Raw genomic sequence first — 26,325 nt, 5'->3', positions numbered from 1 at the left:
ATGTCCTGTCACTTCTAGAAAACAAGCCCACACCAAGCATGACACAAATAAAAGCCATTATCCTTTTATGGGGGAAAAAAAGGAGATATTAATTGTGGGACATTAAATGTTCTGGGTCTAAGAGAAAATTTTTTTTCTCTACCTAGAGTTGGGGCTGTCCTTGCCCCATTGCTCATTGTTGTGCTGGACACTTTTCAAGGACTGTTGATCTCTGATATGCCTCTATCTGTTGGGGCAATTCTGGCTCTTGAGAGTGGCTTGTTAACTGCTGGCTGCATAGCCCAGCTGCTGTGTTCCGGGTGGAAGAGGTGCCTGCGGTTGCAGGGAAACCCCAGACTGGGGCTTGGAACTCCTGTTTGTGCTGATTTACGTTAGCGGCACGATGCTCACAGCAAAGTGTCATTTTTTTCTCCAGCATGTGTCCAGCTGCTGCCGTGAGCCCCTCAGCTTCAGCACAGCTGCTGTACACATGTGATCTGTTTTTCACTATTTTCTGGCTCTTGGCAGTGACTGGTACTGGCTTGCTTTTTTTCACTGAAAAGATCTGCTGAAAAAATTGTTTGATGTTTTTTCCGAAGTCGCTTATTGAAGGAGGCTGTTTCTTTGATGGCAACTGCTGGAGGCCTGCATCCTGACTGGTTTTTTCTGTTTTCCTGACTGGGGTGAGTTGGGGAGTCCTCAGTTCTTCAAGCCTTTCTTCACATTTTTCTAAGTTGGGCTTCATTGGGTTCTCACTCTTGTGAGTAGGGGTAAACATCTGGCTCTGGCTCTTGCGTGAGCCTTGACATTTTGGGTTCTTGGGCTCCTTGTGCCCCAGGTTGCTCCTTCCAGCTGCCGTAAGGTCACGTAGCTCCCAGGAAGCCTGCATGTTCCCGGTAGGCATGATCTGGAGACGGCTGTGGGGCACTTGAGAAGCCAAACTCTCTGTAGCAATCTGGAGGGAGCACAATGGCGCCACAAACTTGAGGCTGGGTCTCTGACTTGGTGGCCATTCTGGGCTCAAATTCACTAACAATTCCCATAAGATAGAGCTCTCCTGGATCATGGGAGACAGACTTTCTAGGAAGTTGAGAGCCTTTACTGGTCCATGGAGCCTCTAAACCACTCACATCCTTACGTGTGGCTTGGAGGTTTGCCAGCATAAAAGTTCCCAAGGGGACTCTGGGTTGTGGCGCTGCCTCCATGGTCTCTCCAGACCTTGAAGATTGGGCTCCTAAGCTCCTGTTCTGCCGGGCCCTGCCTGTGAGGCTGCATGTGAGAGGCTTAGAAGGCCACCTGTCCTCCTGTCCAGCTGGAGGAGGCTTCAAGGGCCCATGGGCATTCCAAGATGGGATCCCTTGTGGGGCTATCTGGAACTTTGTAAATGTGGTGAAGACACCAGAAGACTGTCTGGCATCTGAACAGATGCTTTGGTCAGCACGTGCTTTCTCAGACCTGCCGGTGGTGATTCTCTTAGGAACGTGGCTTCCTCAATTTTTGAGCTAGGCTTAGATTCATAGGTGGCTGAGGAGGGACTGGCAAGCTGTGTGAGGGATAAGGACAAAACTTTTTCCAGTTTAAAGAGCTTAATGGGCTTGAGGATGCTGAGGGGTAGGTTCCACTTGTGTTTGGCCCAAAACCTCACAATATGGTGTCCCAGCACCTATTGAGTGCATGGATGGAGGAAGAAAAGCTCCTGGGATGTGTTCACACTGGCTCTTTCACTTTTCGGGGGTGTTAGATTGCTGGTCTTCATGTGGGTATTGGACACGGAAAAAGCCTGGTTGACAGCAAGCTAGGATCAACGCACATGAATGGGGATAAAGCCCTCATTGATCTGGCCCAACTTCATGTCCACGTGGGCTTTCAGGATGTTTTCTATACGATTTCTCTCTGTGCGTCTTAATAAATCACTTTCCGAGTCTCTCCTCAAGGGCATCTTCAAGTCTCTTTCCAATTCCTCAGAGACTTGAGGCTCTGCCCCCAGAACCTTCCCTGGGAAGCTTTCCATGCACCTGGCTAGATTTTGCAGGGTCTGCCCCAGAATTTGCCACAGAGGTGTGTATGGATTCCTCTCTAGCGGGAACATAACCTTCTGTATGCCCGTGCTACTTTAGCCTGTGGACATGGAGAACTGCAAGGGTCTGAGTTTGCCCCTGGCCTGACTTGTCCCTGTCCATTTCTCCTGAGGTTGCATCAGATCTGAAGACTCTTGGGTCATTTCCAGGTTGCTCCAGTGTTGAATGAGGCACTTTGGAATGTGTTGCTCTAGTTGCCCCCGGAGTTCAGGACTGACTGGAAAGTTCTCAGGAACGATTGCTGTCAAGCTGCTCGGGAAGGTTAGGAGTGGAGGCACTAAAGACATCCTGAGGTTTTTGGGCCCTATAGGGTAAAGCCAACCCACCTTCTAATTGTTTAGAAGACCATTCAGGGCACTGCATTTCAGGTAAGGTGAGCCTGTGCCTTATTCTGTAACGCAGGGCAAGCTACTCCAGAATTATTAATCGGGGATGCAAGAGCAGGAGATTGGACTGGGAAAGAGGATTGAAGATGGGCCTGAACCTCCGCCTGAGCCATGTGTGAGATCTGGAATTGGGGTGTGGGCGAAATAAAGGGTTGGGACTCAGGCCTCAGATGGGACAGGCGCTGGGCCTGGTAAAGCAGTGGAGACATTGTAGTCTCTCTTTGAACTGGGGGGACATTGGGAATGCCATTGAACAAGAAAGGAGGAGACTGTAAAGTATAAGATCTCTCAGACACCCAGGCATTAGCCACCAGGGATTCGCTGTGCAGAGAGGGGAGGCCCCCAGAAAAGCTGGCTATAATTCTTCTGAAAATGTTCCTTCAGGATTTCAGGATCCGAGAGCTTCTGAGGAATGGACGATTATTTCAAGTCTTCCATGTTCCAGACGGGTTTTAGGGTTGTGGTGTCCTGCTCAGCATTCAATGATTTCACCAAATTCCCCAAAGAATTCATGTGCTTTTCCATGTTCATTTGTTTTGGAAATGATCCATCTTTTTCTTTTTCCTCCCAAATGTTGATCCTGACTCTTTCTGTGACTTGTATTCTCACGATATTCTGGCCATCAGAGCTAAGCAAAAAAAGGCTACTAGCTTCCATCTGACTGTTTGTGGGGTCTCCCAAGGACGATGTTTCTGGTGGGTGGCCGGAAAGATGATCTTGCTGGACTGATGGGTTGGAGACGGGCCAGGTTCTGGTAGTTTCCTGACACCAGAATGCAGGCACAAAGACATGACTGCTTGAGCCACCAAGACCTGGGATGTCTGGGCCAGAAGTCACCAAATCCTCACACAGAGATGAGATTTGATGGATGGTGCCCAGTGGAAGTGCCACTGAGTCACAGTGAGATGGAGTTGTCAGCGTGGAGTCCCTCAGGGGAGGAGCAATGAAGCCTTTCAGAGGAGGCGGAGAGCAGGCCAGAGGATCAGGGGTGTGTGGTGGGTTAGGGAAAAGTGCAAGTGGCTCGGGTGAGGGGTGTTCTGGGGGAAGGGAAGGCTCTGGAGGTTGGGAGGCACTCATAGGGGAGACTGAGGTGGCCATTGGGCCTGGTGATGGGGTGGAGACCAGAGGCAAAGGATACTGGGTTTGAGGATCTGGGGAAGCTAATGGGAAAAGCAAGGGAGCGGCATCTTCCATTGGCTCCTGAGGGGACTGGGAGGCTCCATCAGGCTCTTTTTTGCACTCTCACCTGGGGGGTCTGGACCAGAGAGCTCACCAAAGTCACGTTTCTTAGGATGCAGCTCCAGAATGCTGTAGGAGACAGGAGGCACAAGTTGCAGCCAGAAGCAGGTAGGGCCATAGAACAGAGTGGACGTGGGCCCCGGCCCCTCCACCACCCCACACCCCAGACCCCCAATTCTCCTCCTATGCCCCTCCACTGCCCCATACCCAGACCCCCCAAATCTCCTATGCCCCTCCACTGCCCCACACCCTGACCCCCCAATTCTCCTCCTATACCCCTCCACCGCCCCACCCACAGCCAGACTCCCCAGTTCTCCTCCTATACCCCTCCACCATTCCACACCCAGACTCCCCAGTTCTCCTCCTTGCCCTTCCACCACCCCACATGCTGACTGCCCAATTCTCCTCCTATGCGTTTCCACTGCCCCACACCCAGACTCCCCAATTCTCCTATGCCCCTCCACCACGCTGCACCCAGACTCCCCTGTTCTTCTCCTACTTCTTGGTCCAGGGTTTTGCTCCCATCCTCTGTCCCCCTGGTCTCCCTATCCTGGGTCATCTCCAGGCTGCAGTAAAGCCGTGAGATCGAATCCCAGCCTGGTAGGAAGGATGCAGGGAAGGGGCATTGCCTCACCACTGCAGTCATGAAAACAAGTCCCAAGTCCCCTCCAGGCCTGTCAGGCAGTTTCTAGAAGCTGGAAATCAGGAGACCGGGTTAGGGCAGTGAGGGAGGTTAGGGCAGCTTCCTCACAGGAGGCTGAGTGGATGTTTCTTTAGGGAAGACTATGGGGAGTCAGACCCTGGAAACCACATGTCTGTGTCCAAGGACACATGGCCTGGACAGTGATAGCGAGGCACCAAGGGCAAGGCTTTGTTGTCCACAAAGGGCTTCCACACACAGACCCCCCATCCCCATAGTTCTCACAGCTGCCCTTTGGGGAGAAAAGACTGGGGTGGTCTCAAAAAGGAATCAGCCTTAGCAGAGTTGAACAGCTGTCCACAGCCCCCTCACCCCCCTCCTGATTCAGACAGGCATTGGTATCCTCCTCCTACATCGTGCCCTGCTGGGAACACTCAGTCTTTGGCCCACCATGGTTTCACACCAGCATGGAATCCGAGAGGGACCCAGGGTTCTGATTTCCTTCCTAGGAGCCCCCACCTCAGGCTTCTTCAATTGACTTCCTCAGACAGAGTCGCTTCTTTCCGGGGACAGACGAGATCAAATGAACTCTAGTGTGCCCCGGCAGAGCCTTACCTTTCAGACTGTTGTTTTTCTTCCTGCCTTTGGGCCTCCCCCTATGCTGACCTCAACACTGGGAGATAAGTTGACACTGGGACAGAAGATGACCCTAGGAGAGAAGATGACCCTGGGAGACAAGAAAGGGTGAGGGGCTGAGACTAGCTCTCGGTCTCAGCCCCCAGTCCAGCTGCGGCGCTCACGAACCGCACAGCTGTCTCCTCTTGCTCAGGGAGCGGTGTGCTTCCTCCCACTCATGTTTAAGTGGAGATAAACTGCTTTTCTTCTTAGAAAAACACGAAAAGGGGGCCAGACATAGTTGCTCACACCTGTAATCCAAGCATTTGGGGAAGCCAAGAAGGGTGGATCACCTGAGATCAGAAGTTTGAGACAAGTCTCGCCAGCATAGTGGAACCCTGTCTCTACTAAAAATAACAAAAATTAGCCGGTCGTGGTGGCGTGTGCTTGTAATCTCAGCTACTCCGGAGGCTGAGGCAGGAGAACTGCTTGAACCTGGGAAGCAGAGACTGCAGTGAGCCGAGATCGCCATTGCACTCCAGCCAGGGCGACAAGAGTGAGACTCCATCTCAAAAAACAAACAAACAAGAAAACCCACCACAGAGGGATTTGCTATATGAGGAAATATATATATTTCATATATAAACTATAATATACATAATGTATAATATATAATGTATAATGTAATATAAGTAATGGTAGAGGTGCTCCTCTCCGCAACAAACACCCAGGCTCAGGCCTGCGGGCACACCTGAGCTGTCAGGTAGGATTCTGCTTCCCAGGAGATCAGAGGAGACTCCAGGCCCAGGTGGGAGGCCCTCAGAGGCTTAGCACAGCCCCCATATCACCCCACACAGATGAAGCTGGGCCCCCCCAGCCACCTGTCCCAGGAAGGGGCTTATGAGCATCCTCCCACAGAGACCTCCCACAGAGACCTCCCCTATGTCCTAACTGGTCCTCACCACTGAGACCAGGGGTTTGGTTTTGCCCTGACACCTCCTGTGCTCCCCCACAGATGGACTGAGAGCTTGGGATGGAAATCCCAGTCCCTACCAACCCCTGGCTGCTCTGCCTTTCCCCGGAAGGACCATGTTCTTGTCTCTCCTGACACGTCGCATTGAGGAAAATTACTGGATTTGGAAAAGTAGAGCTAATAATAGAAAGAAAGGAGAGAATTGTGCTGTGTGGGTCTGGCCTGAGGGCTCCTTACCATACTCTTCTTCCCTGGCGATGGTGAGGGTGGATCACAAAGGAAGTAAGAGAGGTAGGGGAGTAATAGGAAATATAACCCCATGTCAAATACCAGGGTGAGGAAGATATCCAACACCCATGGTGTGGAGCTGAGGTTTTTTCCACTAATCACTATACAATTTAAGAGGAAACGGAATATTCACCATTTGAATAGGTATGCTGCCTTCAAGCAACTGAGCTCTCGGCATTCCCTTGGAGACTAGGGAGTGGGGCCCAGGCCTGTGTCACAGAGCTGGGGCCTTCACATCACAAAGGGCCCCTGATGGGGGAGGGGCAGTGAGGGGGGAGGCTGAAGGACAGCCCCTCCCCACCCCACAAGCCCGGGATCCCTCCACCCTCCCAACTTCCAGATTCTGCCTTTCCACTAAGTTTTGTCAGTGACAGAACTCAGCCAATTTTCTGTTCTTTCTCCCTGGAACACAGATATTATCTGGTTCCTTTTATCTGTTGGAGATGGTGGTATGAGGTTATCTATTTTAAATCCTTGAAAATCTGAAGTTGACTCTGAAACTTTGACTATGTACCAGGGATTTTTATTCTCAGAATCTCATTCGTCCTCAACTCCACATTCCCCACAAAATGTTTTTGTCTTATATTGTTGTATCGGATGGAGCACACCAAGACAAAAGTATGCCAAATTGCAGGGTTTATTGCCGGCAACCACGGAGGACTCATGTCTCTCCAACCCATGGCAGAGAAAGAAGAGTGACAAGACCTTTTTATACCCACAAAACCACCTTGGGAGTGGGGTGAAGAGTGGAGATGGGAATGAAATTCTATAAATCACCTCCTGGGCAGCGAGGAGGGTGAGGGGGCTCTGGACCTTCCAAAGGCCAGGGGACTTTTGTCATTCCGATTGCCACTTAAGAGGTTTACAGAAGTTAAGATAACCATTTGCTTACACATCGTCTGGGTAGGGGTTACTTGGCACCCGAATGGAATTATCCGGGGGTGCTTACTCTGGCCATTACTGGTGATCAATGGCCAGCAATTCTGGCAGTTACAGATAAGAGAAAGTATGCAGCTTTACCTTTTGGCATTTTAGCAGTTTTACTGAGGCCGAGGTTAGCATTTATCGTGAGGAGAATGGAAACAGTTTTTTCTTTTATAAAATGGCAGTGTACAGGTTCTAACTCTAGGCTAGCTATATCAAAATATCAATCCAGGGACAAAATGTAATTTTGTTATACTCTTACTTAATTTTATAATTTTTTAATAGTAAGTTTTTTAAAAAATTATTTCCATTTCACTTTCAATCAAAGGGACCTACCCACATACAATTAAGATAATTTTTTAAATTTTTTTAAATTTTACTTGTGTGTTTATTTTCTTTATAGTTCTGGGGTACATGTGCAGCAGGCTGTTTTCTTACACAGGTAAGTTTGCTGCAATCACATAGCATGTAGTTTGCTGCATCTATCACCCCGTCACCTAGGTATTAAACTCAGCATGCATTAGCCATTTTTCCTGATGCTCTCCCTACTACCGGCCCTCCCCCAACAGGTGCCAGTGTGTGTTGTTCTCCTGCCTGTGTCCACGTGGTCCCGTTGTTCAGCTCCCACTTATTAGTGAGAACATGTAGTATTTGCTTTTCTGTCCCTGTGTTAGTTTGCTGAGGATAATGGCTTCCAGCTTCATCTACGCGTCTGAAAAAGACATGATCTAATTCATTTTTATGGCTGCATGGTGCTCCATGGTGTATATATACCACATTTTCTTTATCGAGTCTACCATTTATGAGCATTTGGGTTGATTCCATGTCTTTGCTGTTGTGAGCAGTGCTGTAATGAATATACACGTGCATGTATTTCTGTAATAGAATATTTACATTTTTTTGAATATATAATAATTTAAATACCATTATATATAGTGTAATATATAATATATATTATAGCTGGTATATTCTAGCTAATGCATATATAATATATAATATATTTGGGTTGGATTTGCATTTCTCTAATCATCAGTGATGTTGAGCTTTTAAAAATATATTTGTATGTATATTTAAAACATAACATGTAATATATGTGTATATATAGAATATATACATATATAATATACTTCATATATGTATATATGTAGCGTATATATATATGTATATACTATATACTTTATATTTATATTTTTTTATTTGCATTTCTCTAATGACCAGTGATGATGATCATTTTTTCATGTGTTTATTGGCCTCATATATGTCTTCTTTTGAAACGTGTCTGTTCATATCCTTCACCCACTTTTGAATGGGTTCGGGGTTTTTTTTGTAAATCTGTTTCAGTTCTTTATAGATTCTGGATATTACCCTTTGTAAGATGGGTAGACTGCAAAAATATTTTCCCATTCTTTTGGTTGCCAGTTCGCTCTAACGATTGGTTTTCTGCTGTACAGAAGCTCTGGAGTTTAATTAGAGCCCATTTGTCTATTTTGGCCTTTGTTACCAATGCTTTTGGTGTTTTAGTCATGAAGTCATTGCCTAGATGCATGGATATTTTCTATGTATACATATGTATTTTATGTATATATTTTCTATGTTCAATTTCCAGGCAGCTGAGGAAAATGCATTTCTGGTGGCTTTTTGCTAATGACTTTTAGCTTAGTTCCATATGGTCTGTAATATATTCTGAATGATTTTCTTATTAAAAGTTTTAAGCTTTTCTTTATAGCCCAGGAGATGGCCAATTTAGGGGAACACTTCAACTGCACTTGAAAAGATTGTGAATCCTGTCATTTGATGTTAGTGTTCTCCATATGTCTGTTTGACCTTTAGTCTTTACTGACTTTTTTTTACTTATATTTGCTATAGAGTTGTGCCAAATTTCTGTCTTTGCATTTTGTCTATTTTTTCTTTCACTTATGCCAATTTTGACATTATATATATTGAAGTTACATGATTGAATACATGGAGATTTGTGGTGTTCCTGTTGAGTTGATATCCTTATTATTACAAAATATTCCTACTTAAGGCAATAGTAATTAGTAGACATGAGTCTATTTTGTCTGATATTACTGTAGTTAAACCTGCTGGGTTTGGGTTAGTATTTATATACTGTGGCTTTTTCTATCCTTTGATTTTCAATCTTTCTCTATCCTTATATTTAAAGGGTGTCTTCTGTAAACAGCATATAGTTGAGTTTTGTTTTTAAGGATAGTCTGGCAATTTTAGCCTTTTGTTATATTATCCACTTTACATTAAATAAAATTATTTACATTGTTAGGGTTAGGTCTATTCTATTATTATGTGTTTTCTGTTTAGTGTATCTATGTTCTCCTTTGCCTCACTTTGGCTGAATTGCACATTTTTATCTTTCTGCTGTTTTTCTTCTATTAGTTTGTTATACATTCATTTATGCTTATTTCAGTGTTTATAGATTACAACATGCAATCTGATGTGGTATATCTTAGTAGAAATTTCTATTTTTACTATTTCTTAATAGTGACAGAACTTTGGAGTTCTTAAATTTCATTTGTCAGTTGCCTCCTATGCCCTCCCACCCCTTTGGTATTTCTTGATAATGAATTTTAATTCTACGTGTATTTAAACATACATATTTTTGGTCTGGTTAATACTCATTTGAATTTACCTACATACTTATTTATCTTTTATGTTTTTCCACATTTGTATGCTTCTAACTGGGATCATTTTCTTTCTGCCAGATAAACAGTTTGGATGTGCAAGTTGGATATGGGTTTGGATTAGCGGTTGATACAATAAACAAAACTTAACAGTAATAAATGATAATGGGACCTGTCTAGTGGGCAGTTTAGCAATTCTCTTGTCAAAATTTAAATTACACAGACCCTGCATTCTACTTATGGATATTTGTCATATAGATGCATTTGTGCATATAGAATACAATATAAAGTAAGTTGGAAATAACCTAATATTACAAGTAGGGATCACTTGTAAGATGGAATATTTAGTAGCCCAAATAAAAATTAAATAGCTTTTATGTACTAATATAAAATTATCTCCAAAACACATGTTAATAAAAAATAAGGCAAAAGGAGGCACTTGCCATATATTGTAATGAGGGAATAGGATCTTTCTACTGATCCTTTAGTGAAAGCAACTATAAATTATAGATAATATATTAAAATAATCTCTGAGAGACTTTAAACAGAATTAAAAACAAAAGTCTAGAAACTTGGATGTTCAAGCAATGCTTTGTGAAAGGTCAGAATTAAGACTTTCTGCAAAAGCATGGGAGCATGATGGTGTCACTTCTGTTGTAGCACAGCTCCTTGAGTTAGGGATGAAGCTGGGCTGTATCTGTAGTCTCTGGGGGTGATGGGGGTGGGGGCGCTGGAGGGAGCAGGGAGAAGACGTTGTTGTAGAGATCAGTTTGGCAAATCTGAGGAAAACCTGCCCTCCCCGACTTCTTTTTTCCATCTAGGTCTGCCATCTCAGAATAATCTCCCAGAAGAAAACAGATCATTCCTGGAATGCTAAAGGCTATGGCTCATGTGAGCTGGAATAGTCCTGTGTTTTATTGTTTAACCTGAAAATACCTATTGGATGTCTTTCAGGAACCTGCTCCCAGATCTGTCATTGTTGTGAGTGCTGGGTCACAGAGACTAGTACCTTCCCTAAACCCCCTTTTCCTTTGCAGCCTCTCTGGAATACCAAGTCAGACATCTTTTATTTGCCCAGTTTTCAGCCAAGAATGCAGATAGAGCACATTTCCTCAAGGGAAACAAGAAAGCCTTTATTTACAAAATCATTGCTTAATAAGGCTCAGACGAATTGCCACACAGGTATGCACATAAGAAAGCTTTGATCTCTTCCACTGAGTTTTTTAATTTGACATGATAGGATACCCAGATAATAACTTTTATCTGCAAAGACCTTGAGAAATCTGGGAAATTTTAAATGTCTAAAAATCTGAAGTATAATAATGGTTAATTCCATTATAACCATCAGGCATACCACTTATCGTGTATATATCAAGCAATAAAAAGCTTAATATTTATCTTGACAAAAAAAAAATGCTTGTGATCTCATATTCTGACATAAGGATGAAACTGAGTCCCCAGGAAATTATTATGTCATGTGCAAATTGTACTTTAAAGGTAGAAATATAATTTAAGACAAGATGGATGGAGGCCATGGGTTTGTAGTTTCTTTCCTTGAAACTGTATTTTTTTGCTGTTTCATCTGCTAGGGAAACCTCATTTCACTGTATTTGTTCACTCCCAGCCCTTCCATCTGGAAAGGCTTGTTTTGACAGTGATAGTGAGGGAGAGGTCCTTGCTCTGGTCCCCGCAACAGTCCTGCCTCTAGCCTCAGCCTATGTCTATCCTTTTCTTTTTTTTTTTCTTTTTTATTATTTTTTTAAGATGGGGGTTTCACCATGTTGGTCAGGCTGGTCTTGAACTCCTGACCTCAGGTGATCCTCCCACCTTGGCCTCCAAAGTGCTTGGATTACAGGCATGAGCCACCACGCTGGCCCATCTATCCCTTACTATAAGGCCTTTTTCCATCTGTCTCTCCATCATAAAAACTTGTCTTTTATTTCACTTGGTAATGTATATGTTGGCTTTTTTCAGGGGTTGATGGTATTCAAGGATGTGGCCATAGACTTCTTTTGGGAGGAATGGGACTTCTGGATGCTACTCAGAGGGACTTGTACAGATGTGTGACGATGGAGAACTACAGCAATCTGGCCTCAGTCAGTAAGGATACTAACTTGCAGATCATTCAGTATTCACCCTTCAGAAGTTCTGCCTTCATCCTTGTGGATTTGTGGGTTGTCTGAATTTCTACTTCCCAATACTGAAGGAAGTCTGTACTTGGTGGCTGTGGAAAAGGCATCTCTGTTGCACATATTCTTTAGAAGATTTGCACACTTCCCTCTTGTTATTCTGATGATCGTCTCTCTTCTTTTTGAGGCACGTTCTCGCTCTGTCACCCAGACTGGAGTGCAGCAGCATGATCTCAGCTCACTCACCACAGACTCTACCTCCCGGGCTCAAGTGATCCTCCCACCTCAGCCTCCCGAGTAGCTGGGACCAAGTGCTAATTTTTGTATTTTTTGTAGAGACAGGGTTACACCATGTTACCCAGGCTGTCCTCAAATTCCTGGGCTCAAGAAACCTTACCGCCTTGGCCTCCCAAAACCCTGGAATTTCTTACAGGCAGGAGCCACTGTGCCCAGCCAGCCTCTCTTCTTTGGTGACCAAAAGCTGGCTTTGAATTCAGCCACCCTCCAGATTGATCCTGTTCCATTTCTTCTTTTGCATGTAGGACTTTCCATTTTAAAGCCAGATGTGATCTCCTTATTGGAACAGGAAAACCAGCCTTGGCTGGTGAACAGGGGCATGACAGCAGGACCTTGCTTAGGTGAGCGGGAGCTTGGGAGCAGGGGGTAGGCTCGGCAGCCAGCTGGCCTTGCAGCAGCAGCATCTTGGGTATTCTTGCTGGGAGGTGCTACTCCAGGATGAGGCCTGAAGAGGGAGAGAAGGCCTGAGACCCAGGGAGAAAAGTAACCTCTCTCTCCCCTCTTAGTGAGGTAGGTAGGAATCCTCCTTCCCCATACTCATCTTTTTTACTTATGCATTAAGTCTAATTCTTTCCCTGCTTATCCTTGTCATTTAGACCTGTGTAAATATTGTCACTTATAAAATATTTTGGAAAAACATGAATTGAATACTTAATATTCAATAAATTATTCCCTTTAAAAAAATTTTTTTTCTTTATTCAGTAATTGATGATTTATTCATTTACTCTTTATCCAGAATGCATTGATGTTTAATTGTAATTTTTATTTTGTGAGTTGGAGTTCCACTCTTGTTGCCCAGGCTGCGTTGCAGTGCAACGGCGCGGTCTCAGCTCAGTGCAACCTCTGCCTCCCTGGTTCAAGTGATTCTCCTGCTTCAGCCTCCAAAATAGCTACGACTACAGGTGTGCGCCACCACTAATCTTCATGTTTTTAGTAGAGATGGGATTTCACCGTGCTGACCAGGCTGGTTGTGAGCTCTTGACCTCAGGTGATCTACCCACCTCAGCCTCCCAAAGTGCTGGGATTATAGGCACGAGCCACCGCACCCGGCAGATGTTTAATTTATTTAAGACTCACATAAGTCTTATGTAAATTTAGGGGAAATAAAGGGAATAAACTATTAAGAAATGTTCCATCTAATTAGAAAGCTAGAATAGATTCTTAAGCGGTTCTCATAAAGTAGACTATACCACAGAAGATGGTCCAGTAGCCTGCTTAGATGAAAGTCAAGACTCAAGATATGAATGTGGAAGAAATTCAGAAAGAGATTTTTTTCTGCATTGAGGTGGAAGGAGCATCAGTGGGGAGATTGGGGGGTGCACTATGAGGTTGACCTCAGGGAAGAGAGAGCGTGGCCAGCAAGAAGCAGCACCCTTTATAGGTAGTCATTGGTGAGTTTTCTCTTTTGAGCGAAGTCAGATGGAAATGCCATTCAACGAAGAATGCTTTTTTCTTTGAAATTTGACAAAGATGATTCATTGCATGTTTTTTGTAAAGAAAGAGTTTCTAAGTTCCAGAAATAACATTCATGTTTTAATAACATTGTTCTAAACATTGAATTTATAGTTTTTAATCTTCTTTCATAGAATACTACCATATGTATTTTATTTTCATGTAGCCCCTTAAGATTGCTTTGTAATTTCTTGTTAATAAAGTTTTACTGTGATATGCACACATCTTTTATTTGTGTGGATCTTTGCATATTATTTTACAATCTTAGGTTGGATTTGCCAAGAAATAGATGGAGAAATAAACGGAGATTTGCATCCAGGAAGTTTAGTGGGTGGTGCTGCTAGTGTCCAACCCGTAGAGGAGTGAGGGAGGACAGTTTGAACCGCCTGCAGTTACAGCAGAGGCTCTAGCTGATTATGCAAGGAGTTCCAGAGCTGAGATAGCTCTTTAATGCCTCAAAATAAGGGAGGGGAGTCAGGCCTTTGTACCTCACCCTGAGCAGCCATTGGAGGCAGCTACTCCTGGGAGGGGTGTAACCTCAAGTGAGGTAGCTGCTTATGTCAAGGACAAGGCCTGGATGCAAACTCAGCTATGAGTTGTTGGCTGTCAACACCCAAGACAGCTGGGGAATGCCCGGCTTGGGCCGAAAAAGCTTTGCTTTAAGATACTGGGCTCCTGGGTCCAAGGGTTAAAAAGCTCTTTCAACCTTTGTTCTTAACAATGAGTTAAGTGCCTTCTGCACATGTCAAACCAGTAGTTTGTCAGTTCACTGAAGTCATTTGAAGCCAGGTGTGGTGGCAGGCAACTATAGTCCCACCTATTTGGGAAGCTGAGGTGGGACAATTGCAGAGCGTCCGCCCCAGCCTCAGTACCCCTCCTGATGCAGTCCTCATCTCACTCTTAGACCCCGGAAGTCTCCCTTCAGCCAACATCTGGCCCCCAACTCCCAGGGCACTTCCCAGACAGCCAGTGCCACATCTCAGGCAGCCCCTGCTCGGCCCTTGGGGTCTGTGCCTGGCAGAGGGCGGCTGACCCTCAGCCCCTCTGGGCCAAGGTAGACATGAAGACTCTTCACTTTTATCAGGAGAAGCCAGGAACGATAGAAACCTGCAAATGAGCAGAAAGGATCTGATGATTAAACTTTCTTCTGAAGCTATTAGAAATTCAAGTCGGTGAGTTACTTCGCTCCTAGTTTTTTATTGCCAACTCTAATTCTTCACTGTGTTGCAGAATGGGGTCCGGGAGAGCATGGAATTACTCCCTTACTATCTGCTACGTTGTCTACTGAAATTGGTCAAAGCTGTAACAAAAACATTTCTGGAAGTCATTTGAATGCAGTAGGAAGAACTGTGGGCATGGAGTCAGAACAAAGCATCTTTTGGAGCGCTTTTTCCGGTCTAAAATTCTTTGCCAGAAATGTTCTTTAATGAAACCTCCAGACTGGGTAGGAAAACAGGGCATAGTATTTTTTTTTTAAAGGCATGAGCAGGAATGAAATAAATGCAGTCCGAAGGGGGAATGCAAGACATATGCAATCTGAAGAAACTTTGATTTAAGGTAAACCCTCCAAAGGTAAATCTTTCAGCAAGGCTATTAGCTAAGTGCATGGACTGCAGATTTGTATTACTGAAAATTAGGAGCGGTGGTTTGGGAGGTGCTGGTTTCTCAGAGGGATGGTCACGGAAGTTCCAATGAGGCGTCGCCTGGCCTCAGGAAGCGCCCAGATTCCGCGTCTCTCCATTTGTGCAGCTCCTGCGGGGCCCTCCCAGGGCGGACTCCAGGTCAGCCCCGCGCACAGGCGTATCAGCCTCGAGGCGGGCGGGGTTCCAGCACGTCCTCAACGGCTCCGTGTCCGCTGCAGGTGTTTGGGGCAGGGAGACGCGCAGCGCGGGCGGAAATGTCCGTTACCCAACGGCCTTTGCTCTCATGGCCTCCTACGTGGTGTTACCTAAAAATAAAGCTATGTATGATTACAAGGTAATCACCTCCTGGTCATGCCCACGCTGGTCATCAGTGTCCGCTGGACGACCCCACCCTTGTGGCCACAGCGGGCCTATGCTGGGCTTAAGGCGGGAGCGTGCCCAGCAGGGACCCTGCAGAACTCCCAGACCGCGCTTCTTTCCCTTGCTGGCCTGGCCCTGAAACGAAGGAGTTTTTTTTTTTTCTTTTTTTTTCTGAGACGGAGTTTCGCTCTTGTTACCCAGGCTGGAGTGCAATGGCGCGATTTCGGCTCACCGCAACCTGAGGGAGGAGGTTTAACAATGCAGTGGGAACCGCAATATGTCTCCTTCGTGCCTCTCACTTTTTTTTTTTTTTTTTTTTTTTTTTTGAGACAGAGTTTCTCTCTTTTGTCTTGGGTAATCTAGCTAAAGATTTGTTGGTTTTGCTGTTACTGGTTTTTTTGTTGTTGTTTTTTTGTTTTTGTTTTTGTTTTTTTGAGACAAAGTCTTGCTCTGTTGCCCAGGTTGGAGTGCAGCGGTGCAAGCTTGGTACACTGCAATCTCCACCTCCCGGATTCAAGCAGTTCAGCCTCCTGAGTAGCTGAGACTACAGGTTCATGCCATGATGCCCGGCTAATTTTGGTATTTTTAGTAAAGACAAGGTTTTACCATATTGGTCAGGCTGCCTGTGCTCCTGATCTCAGGTGATCTGCCTGCCGTGGCCTCCTAAAGTGCTGGGATTACAGGTGTGAGCCACTGCGTCCAGGCTTTGTTGTTTGTTTCAGAGAAAGAATGGTTTTATTGATTTCCTTTTTTAAAAAAAATTTCTATTTTTTACCTCTTAGGAAGCATTAGTGGTCTCAGGCCAATTACTGTGGGGCAGCTTTCATTCCTACCCAGTTGCAAACCTTGGCGCTGTTGTCCGAGGTTGCTGCAGCCATTCTTGCGTTACCATGGTACTTCTCCAGCTTTATGAAAACCTGCACTTACTTTTCGTTGCATGACAGGTCCCTGTCTTGTCCATCATGGGAACAGTTCCGCCAATTTACATGAGACTGTGGTATAAAGAGAGTAAAATGATTTAAAAATAAGTCGTTCCTTTTTTATTAATTTACTATTAAGTCATGTTCTCATGCTCAGATCAGATAGAGCTTTCCCTGCAGACATGTAGGAAGTGGGTAGCCATTTTTCCCCCTCCATATATCAGAGTTTTACAAAAAAGCTTACTTTGAGACAACTGTTGCATTTTGGGGTACTAATAAGTGATTGCCGATGAGTTAGGGTTTTGTTTTGTTTTTTAACTTTTATTGTTACTTTTCTCTGCTAGCTTTGGGTTTAGTTTGTTTTTTTCAGTTTATTAAGATGTAAATGTTCAACATTAATTTGAGATTGTCTTTTCTAATGGAAGTGTTTATAGTTATTCCTTTCTCCTGGAACTGCTTTTGCTGGCTCCCATAAATTTTGGTATATTACATTTTCATTTTCTTTTTTTTTTTATTTTTTATTGCGTTTTAGGTTTTGGGGTACATGTGCAGAACATGTAAGATAGTTGCATAGGTACACACATGGCAGTGTGTTTTTCTGCCTTCTACCCCTCCACCCACATTTGGCATTTCTCCCCATGCTATCCTTCCCCAGCTCCCCACCCCCGCTGTCCCTCCCCTATTCCCCCCAATAGACCCTAGTGTGTAGTACTCCCTTCCCTGTGTCCATGTGTTCTCATTGTTCATCACCCGCCTATGAGTGAGAATATGCGGTGTTTCATTTTCTGTTCTTGTGTCAGTTTGCCGAGAATGATATTCTCCAGATTCATCCATGTCCCTACAAAGGACACGAACTCATCATTTTTGATTGCTGCATAATATTCCATGGTGTATATGTGCCACATTTTCCCAGTCCAGTCTATCATCGATGGGCATTTGGGTTGATTCCAGGTCTTTGCTATTGTAAACAGTGCTGCAATGAACATTAGTGTGCATGTGTCCTTATAGTAGAATGATTTATAGTCCTTTGGATATATGCCCAGTAATGGGATTGCTGGGTCAAATGGAATTTCTATTTCTAGGTCCTTGAGGACTCGCCACACTGTCTTCCACAATGGTTGAACTAATTTACACTCCCACCAACAGTGTAAAAGTGTTCCTATTTCTCCACATCCAGATTGTTGTCTCCAGATTTTTTAATGATCGCCATTCTAACTGGCCTGAGATGGTATCTCAATGTGGTTTTGATTTGCATCTCTCTAATGACCAGTGATGATGAGTATTTTTTCATATGTTTGTTGTCCTCATGTATGTCTTCTTTTGTAAAGTGTCTGTTCATATCCTTTGACCATTTTTGGATGGGCTTGTTTTTTTCTTGTAAATCTATTTGAGTTCTTTGTAAATTTGTCAGATGGGTAAACTGCAAAAGTTTTTTCCCATTCTGTTGGTGGCCGATTCACTCTAATGACTGTTTCTTTTGCTGTGCAGAAGCTGTGGAGTTTGATTAAGTCCCATTTGTCTATTTTGGCTTTTGTTGCCAATGCTTTTGGTGTTTTGGTCATAAAGTCCTTGCCTACTCCTATGTCCTGAATGGTTTTGCCTAGATTTTCTTCTAGGGTTTTTATGGTGCCAGGTCTTATGTTTAAATCTTTAATCCATCTGGAGTTAATTTTAGTGTAAGGTGTCAGGAAGGGGTCCAGTTTCTGCTTTCTGCACATGGCTAGCCAGTTTTCCCAACACCATTTATTAAACAGGGAGTCCTTTCCCCGTTGCTTGTTTTTGTCAGGCTTATCAAAGATTGTATGGTTGTAGGTATGCTGTGTTGCCTCCAATGCTTGTGTTCTATTCCATTGGTCTATATCTTTGTTTTGGTACCAATACCATGCTGTTTTGATTACTGTAGCCTTGTAGTATAGTTTGAAGTCTGGTAGTGTGATGCCTCCCGCTGTGTTCTTTTTGCTTAGGATTGACTTGGCTATGCGGGCTCTCTTTTGGTTCCATATGAAGTTCAAGATGGTTTTTTCCAGTTCTGTGAAGAAAGTCAATGGTAGCTTGATGGGGATACTGTTGATTCTGTAAATTACTTTGGGCAGTATAGCCATTTTCACAATATTGATTCTTCCTAACCATGAACATGGAATATTTCTCCATCTGTTTGTGTCCTCTCTTATTTCATTGAGCAGTGATTTGTAGTTTTCCTTGAAGAGGTCCCTTATGTTCCTTGTAAGTTGTATTCCTAGGTATTTTATTCTCTTTGTAGCAATTGCGAATGGCAGTTCGTTCCTGATTTGGCTCTCTTTAAGTCTGTTATTGGTGTAGAGGAATGCTTGTGATTTTTGCACATTGATTTTATATCCTGAGACTTTGCTGAAGTTGTTTATCAGTTTGAGGATTTTTTGGGGTGAGGCAATGGGGTCTTCTAGATATACTATCATGTTGTCTGCAAATAGAGACAATTTGGCTTCCACCTTTCCTATTTGAATACCCTTTATTTCTTTTTCTTGCGTGATTGCTCTGGTTAGAACTTCCAGTACTATATTGAATAGAAGTGGTGAGAGAGGGCATCCTTTTCTAGTGCCGGATTTCAAAGGGAATGCTTCCAGTTTATGCCCATTCAGTATGATATTGGCTGTTGGTTTGTCGTAAATAGCTTTTATTATTTTGAGATACGTTCCATCAATACCAAGTTTATTGAGGGTTTTTAGCATAAAGAGCTGTCGAATTTTGTCAAAGGCCTTCTCTGTGTCAATTGAGATAATCATGTGGTTTTTGTTTTTGGTTCTGTTTATGTGGTGAATTACGTTTATAGACTTGCGTATGTTGAACCAGCCTTGCATCCCTGGGATGAATCCTACTTGATCATGATGGATAAGCTTTTTGATGTGCTGTTGCAATTGGCTTGCCAATATTTTATTGAAGATTTTTGCATCTATGTTCATCATGGATATTGGCCTGAAATTTTCTTTTCTTGATGAGTCTCTGCTGGGTTTTGGTATCAGGATGATGTTGGTCTCATAAAATGAATTGGGAAGGATTCCCTCTTTTTGGATTATTTGGAATGGTTTCAGAAGGAATGGTACCAGTTCCTCTTTGTGTGTCTGGTAGAATTCGGCTGTGAACCCGTCTGGACCTGGGCTTTTTTTGTGTGGTAGGCTCTTAATTGCTGCCTCGACTTCCGACCTTGTTACCGGTCTATTCATAGTTTCGGCTTCCTCCTGGTTTAGGCTTGGGAGGACACAGGTGTCCAGGAATTTATCCATTACTTCCAGGTTTACTAGTTTATGTGCATAGAGTTGTTTTTGTAATATTCTCTGATGACGGTTTGAATTTCTGTGGAATCTGTGGTGATTTCCCCTTTATCGTTTTTTATTGTGTCCATTTGGTTGTTCTCTCTTTTCTTTTTTATCAGTCTGGCTAGTGGTCTGTGTATTATGTTGATCTTTTCAAAAAACCAGCTCTTGGATTTATTGATTTTTTGAAGGGTTTTTCGTGTCTCTATCTCCTTCAGTTCTGCTCTGATCTTAGGTATGTCTTGTCTTCTGCTAGGTTTTGAGTTTTTTTTATCTTGCTCCTCTAGCTCTTTCAATTTTGATGATAGAGTGTCAATTTTGGATCTCTCCACTCTTCTCATATGGGCACTTATTGCTATATATTTTCCTCTAGAGACTGCTTTAAATGTGTCCCAGAGATTCTGGTATGTTGTGTCTTCGTTCTCGTTGGTTTCAAAGAACTTCTTAATGTCTGTCTTCATTTCATTGTTTTCCAATCAACATTCAAGAGCCAGTTGTTCAGTTTCCATGAAGCTGTGCGGTTCTGAGTTAGTTTCTGGATTCTGGATTCTGACTTCTAACTTGATTGCACTATGGTCTGAGAGACTGTTTGTTATGATTTCTGTTGTTCTGCATTTGCTGAGGAGTGCTTTACTTCCAATTATGTGGTCAATTTTAGAGTAGGTGTGATGTGGTGCTGAGAAGAATGTATATTCTGTGGATTTGGGGGAGAGTTCTGCAAATGTCTATCAGGTTTGCTTGTTCCAGGTCTGAATTCAAGCTCTCGGTTTCCTTGTTAATTTTCTGTCTGGTTGATCTGTCTAATATTGACAGTGGAGTGTTAAAGTCTCCCACTATTATTGTGTGGGAGTCTAAGTCTCTTTGTAAGTCATTAAGAACTTGCCTTATATATCTGGGTGCTCCTGTATTGGGTCCATACATATTTAAGATCGTTAGCTCTTGTTGTATCGATCCTTTTACCATTATGTAATGGCCTTCTTTGTCTCTTTTGATCTTTGTTGCTTTAAAGTGTATTTTATCAGAGATGAGAATTGCAACTCCTGCTTTTTTTTGCTCTCCATTTGCTTGGTAAATCTTCCTCCATTCCTTTATTTTGAGCCTTTGTGTATCCTTGCATGTGAGATGGGTTTCCTGGATACAGCACACTGATGGGTTTGGCTTTTTATCCAATTTGCCAGTCTGTGTCTTTTGATTGGTGCATTTAGTCCATTTACATTTAGGGTTAATATTGTTATGTGTGAATTTGATACTGCCATTTTGATGCTAGCTGGCTGTTTTGCCCATTAGTTGATGAAGATTCTTCATTTTGTTGATGCTCTTTAGCATTTGGTATGATTTTGGAATGGCTGGTGCTGATTGTTCCTTTCTATGTATAGCACCTCTTTCAGGAGCTCTTGTAAAGCAGGCCTGGCGGTGACAAAATCTCTGAGTACTTGCTTGTTCGCAAAGGATTTTATTTTTCCTTCACTTATGAAGCTCAGTTTGACTGGATATGAAATTCTGGGTTGAAAATTCTTTTCTTTAAGGATGTTGAATATTGGCCCCCACTCTCTTCTTGCTTGTAGGGTTTCTGCTGAGAAATCTGCTGTGAGTCTGATGGGTTTCCCTTTGTGGGTAACCCGACCTTTCTCTCTGGCTGCCCTTAGCATTTTCTCCTTCATTTCAACCCTGGTGAATTTGACAATTATGTGCCTTGCAGTTGCTCTTCTTGCGGAATATCTTTGTGGTGTTCTCTGTATTTCCTGGACATGGATATTGACCTGCCTTGCTAGGTTGAGGAAATTTTCCTGGATAATATCCTGAAGAGTATTTTCCATCTTGGATTCATTCTCTTCGTCACATTCTGGTACACCTATCAAATGTAGATTAGGTCTCTTCACACAGTCCCACATTTCTTGGAGACTTTGTTCATTCCTTTTTGCGCTTTTTTCTCTAATCTTGGCTTCTCGTTTTATTTCATTAAGTTGGTCTTCGACTTCTGATATCCTTTCTTCTGCTTGGTCAATGGCTGTTTAAACTTGTGCATGCTTCACGAAGTTCTCGTGTTGTGTTTTTCAGCTCCTTTAATTCATTCATATTCCTCTCTAAGTTGTCCATTCTTGTTATCATTTCCTCAAATCTTTCTTCGAATCTTTTTTCAAGGTTCTTAGTTTCTTTGCATTGATTTAGAACATGTTCTTTTAGCTCACAAAAGTTTCTCATTACCCACCTTCTGAAGTCTAATTCCGTCATTTCGTCACACTCATTCTTGATCCAGCTTTGTTCCCTTGCTGGTGAGGAGTTTTGGTCCTTTGTAGGAGGCGAGGTATTCTGGTTTCAGGTGTTTTTCTCCTTTTTGTGCTGGTTTCTTCCCATCTTTGTGGATTTATCCACCTGTCGTCTGAGTAGTTGCTGATTTTTCGATTGGGTCTCTGAGTGGAGGCCCAGATTATTGATGATGAAGTATTTCTGTTTCTTAGTTTTCCTTCTAACAGTCTAGCCCCTCTGCTGTACGACTGCTGAGGTCCACTCCAGGCCCTGCTTGCCTGGTGTACACCTGTAGCAGCTGCGGAACAGTGAGGGATGCTACCAGTTTCTTTATCTGCTATCTTTGTCCCAGAATGATGCCCACCAAATGTCAGTCTAATCAGTCCTTTTTGAGGTGACTCTTTGGGTATACAGGGGTCAGGGAGCTGCTTGAGGAGACAGTCTGTACTTTATAGGAGCTCAAGTGCTGAGCTGTGAGCTCCGTTGTTCATTCAGGGCTGCTAGGCAAGTATGTTTAAGTCTGCTGCAGCAGAACTCATAAAACCACTTTTTTCCCTCAGATGCTCTGTCTCAGGGAGTTAGGGCTTTATTTATGAGTATCCGTTGCACTGTCCTGCCCAGCTAGGAGGCAGTTTAGTCACTATTTGCCTGCTGAGGCTCCACCCCGCTGTCATGGGCTCCGCCCTGTTAGCGGAGTCTCTCTGTTATGGCGGGTTGCCTCAGCAATATCAGGCTGCGTCAGCAATGGGAGAGTACCTCAGTAGGGGCGGAATGTCTTGGTAATGGTGGATGCCCCTCCCCCACCGAGCTGCACCGTCCTGGGTTCAGCTGTGCCCACTGTGAAACTCTCAACCCCGAGTGTTTCAAATTGCCATTTTGTTTGTCCCTGTTGGGGTGGGACCCATCGAGCCTGATCACCTGGCTCCCTGCCTCAGAGCCCTTTTGTTTTTTTTAAGTTGAATGGTTGACTCTCTCCCAGGTGTTTCAGTTGCCTGCTGAAAGGGCACCAGGATCTGTGTGATTTCCCATGCAGTGACCCAGTGCACCGGCTCACAGTTCGCTTCCTGGGAATCTCCTGGCCTGGCTCATTGTCCAAGTCCTGTTTAATCAGATGAATATGCTAATCTGCCCTCCCAAATCTCAAATTGCTGGTTTAACAGGGCACCCAGACCAGTGTGTTTTGTGTGGCATGCCACTGCACTGCAGCGCTGGCTGAAACAGCCGCGCCAGCCGAGACAGCTGCACTGGTGTCCCGTGTCTCTCCTACACCTGGGAATTTCCCATTCTGTGGGCAACAAAGATCTGTCTGGAAATGTGGCGTGAACTCACCCTCTGCATCTTCACTGAGAGCTGCAATCCTGAGTTGCTTCTACAGCGCCGTCTTCCCCCCAATCCCCTGTATTTTCATTTTCATTTGTCAAATATATTGTTCAATTTACCTTGCAATTTCTTCTTTGATCCATTGGTTGTTTAAGAATACGTTGGCTGGGTGCAGTGGCTCATGCCTGTAATCCCAGCACTTTGGAAGACCAAGGTGGGCGGATCATAAGGTCAGGAGTTTGAGACCAGCCTGGCCAGCATGGTGAAACTCCATTTCTACTAAAAATACAAAAAAAAATATTAGCTGGGCATGATGCTGCATGTCTGTAGTCCTAGCTACTCAGGAGGCTGAGGCATGAGAATAGCTTGAACCTGGGAGGCTTAGGTTGCAACGAGATGGGATCGTGCCACTGCACGCCAGCCTGGCCAACATGATAAAACCCTGTCTCTACTAAAAATACAAAAATTATCCAGGCTGGCGGTGGGCACCTATAATTCCAGCTACTCGGGTGGCTGAGACAGGAGAATCACTTGAACCCTGGAGGCAGAGGTTGCAGTGAGCCAAGATCATGCCATTGCCCTCTAGTCTGGGCAACGAGAGCAAAACTTCGATGCGAAGAAAAAAAAAGTTTGGTTTCCACATATATGTGGATTCTTCTGCTGTTTATTTCTAGTTTCATTACACTTTTATCAGAAAAGATATTTTGTATGATTTAAATCTTTTAAACTATTAAGACCTATTTTGTGGCCTACCATAGTCTATCCTGGAAAATGTTCCATGTGTACTTGAGAAAAATGTGTATATCTTCTTGGTGAATTGATGCTTTCATCATTATATAATGTTCATTTACCTTGTACCAGTTTTTGACTAAAGTCTATTTTGTCTGATACTGCTATAGTCACTACAATCTCTTTTGATTGCTATTTGCATAGGGTGCTGTTTTAGGGGGACAAAAAATATCATCAAACTGTGTTTTTCTTCTGCTTTCAAACCACCTCAATAGTCATCAACACAGAGGACGTCTGTGACCAAACTGTATGGGATTGTCCCCACCAACAAGCAGTGGACAACCGCTGGGTATCCTCCAATTAAATTTGGATACTATCTACCTGAACATAACGTCAGACCCCACAGGTTGAAGGCTCAGTCCCCAAAACTGCCCACCCTCTCCCTCACCCCCCAGCAACCACTAGTTACAACTCTGGGCCCTCCAGAACTTCTGATTGACAGGCTTCAAGTTGGGGTTCCCTCTTTGGGATGGATTAATTTGCTAGAGTGGCTTACAGAGTTCAGATAAGCACTTAACATTTACCAGTTTATTCTAAAGCAGCTGTCCCCAACCTTTTGGCACCAGGGACTGGTTTTATGGGAAAAAAGTGAGGGGAGATTAGATTCTACCTTGGGGAAAGTGAATGGAAGACAAGACGAGTCAGAGAGATCCTGTTTCCTGAGACCTAGGCCTACGGCTTAACACACTCAACATGATAATCAGAGGTAGCTTTTAAAATTTTTTTACTTTCAACCTAATTTGTGTCTTTATCTTTTCTTTTTTTTTTTTTTGAGACGGAGTTTCACTGTTGTTACCCAGACTGGAGTGCAATGGCACGATCTCAGCTCACCACAACCTCCGCCTTCTGGGTTCAAGCAATTCTCCTGCCTCAGCCTCCCGAGTAGCTGGGACTACAGGCACGCGCCACCATGCCCTGCTAATTTTTGTATTTTTAGTAGAGACGGGGTTTCACCTTGTTGACCAGGATGGTCTCAATTTCTTGACCTCGTGATCCACCCGCCTCAGCCTCCCAAAATGCTGGGATTATAGGCGTGAGCCACCACGCCCAGCCCTGTTTGTGTCTTTTTTTTCCTTTTTCTTTTTTTCTTTTTTTTTTTTTTTTGAGATGGAGCCTTGCTCTGTTGTCCAGGCTGGAGTGCAGTGGCATGATTTTGGCTCACTGCAACCTCCACCTCCCAGGTTCAAGCAATTCTCCTTCCTCGGCCTCCCAAGTAGCTGGGATTACAGACGCACGCCCCCATTCCAGGATAACTTTTATATTTTTAGTAAAGACAGGGTTTCACCATTTTGGCCAGGCTGGTCTCGAACTCCTGACCTCAAGTGACCTGCCTGCTTCAGACTCCCAAAGTGCTGGGATTACAGGTGTGAACCACCATGCCCTGCCTCCTGTTTGTGTTTTTAGATCTAAAGTAAGTCTCCGTAGACATCCTCTAGTTGAATCATATTTTTTTTAATCTATTCTGTCAATTTATGTCTTTAATTAGAGGGTTTAATACATTTATATGTAAAGTAATTACTGATAGGAAAGAACTTACTATTGCCATTTATTTTAAGTCCTATTGCCTTTTTTGTCCTTTATGTCCTCCATTATTGCCTTACTTTTTTAATTGATTTTTTTTTTTTTGAATCAGAGTCTTGCTCTTGTTGCCCGGGCCAGAGTACAATGGCACAATCTCGGCTTACTACAACATGCGCCTCCTGAGTTTAAGTGAATCTCCTGCCTCAACCTCTTGAGTAGCTGAGATTGAAGGCGCCTGCCACCACACCCAGCTAATTTTTGTGTTCTTAGTAGAGTCAGGGTTTCACCATGTTGGCCAGGCTGGTCTCAAACTCCTGATCTCAAGTGACCCACCCACCTCGGCCTCCCAAAGTGCTGTGAGCCACTGCACCTGGCCTTTTTAACTGATTTTTGTAGTGAACTATTTTTATTTCCTTCTCATTTCCTTTTGTGTACATTCTCTTGATAGTGTCTTTGTGGTTACTATGGAAATTACATATAGAATCCTACACATACAATAATGTATTTTAAATTGATACCAGACTAATTCCAATCACAGTTTAAAAATTCTACTTCTTTACATATTGTGTACCTATTACCATATAATTATTTTTATGCTT

General features: G+C 43.7%; 1 long non-coding RNA gene and 1 pseudogene across 3 annotated transcripts; one reads left to right on the top strand and one right to left on the bottom strand.

Moving 5' to 3' along the window:
* Nucleotides 1-138: 138 nt before the first annotated feature.
* Nucleotides 139-6,363, bottom strand: LOC118142840 (spermatogenesis-associated protein 31A5-like; annotated as a pseudogene). Its single transcript, XR_013532530.1, has 3 exons — nucleotides 4,938-6,363; nucleotides 4,182-4,377; nucleotides 139-3,751 (listed from the first exon to the last, which is right to left on the bottom strand). The product of XR_013532530.1 is annotated as a spermatogenesis-associated protein 31A5-like (transcript).
* A 1,145-nt stretch (nucleotides 6,364-7,508) lies between these two features.
* LOC128931768 (uncharacterized) lies at nucleotides 7,509-13,856 on the top strand. 2 transcript variants are annotated; one of them, XR_013532538.1, is made up of 3 exons: nucleotides 7,509-7,564; nucleotides 10,796-10,940; nucleotides 11,733-13,856. It is a non-coding gene; the product is annotated as an uncharacterized LOC128931768 (long non-coding RNA). The 2 variants fall into 2 exon arrangements; XR_008480651.1 differs by lacking the exon at nucleotides 7,509-7,564 and having other exon boundaries at nucleotides 8,350-10,940.
* The last annotated feature ends 12,469 nt before the right edge of the window (nucleotides 13,857-26,325 follow it).

The sequence above is a fragment of the Callithrix jacchus genome, chromosome 1 (genome assembly GCF_049354715.1).
Source record: "Callithrix jacchus isolate 240 chromosome 1, calJac240_pri, whole genome shotgun sequence".
NCBI classification, from domain to species: domain Eukaryota; kingdom Metazoa; phylum Chordata; class Mammalia; order Primates; family Cebidae; genus Callithrix; species Callithrix jacchus.
Note: the sequence above shows the minus strand (reverse complement) of the source record. Positions and strands in the feature narration are given on the sequence as shown.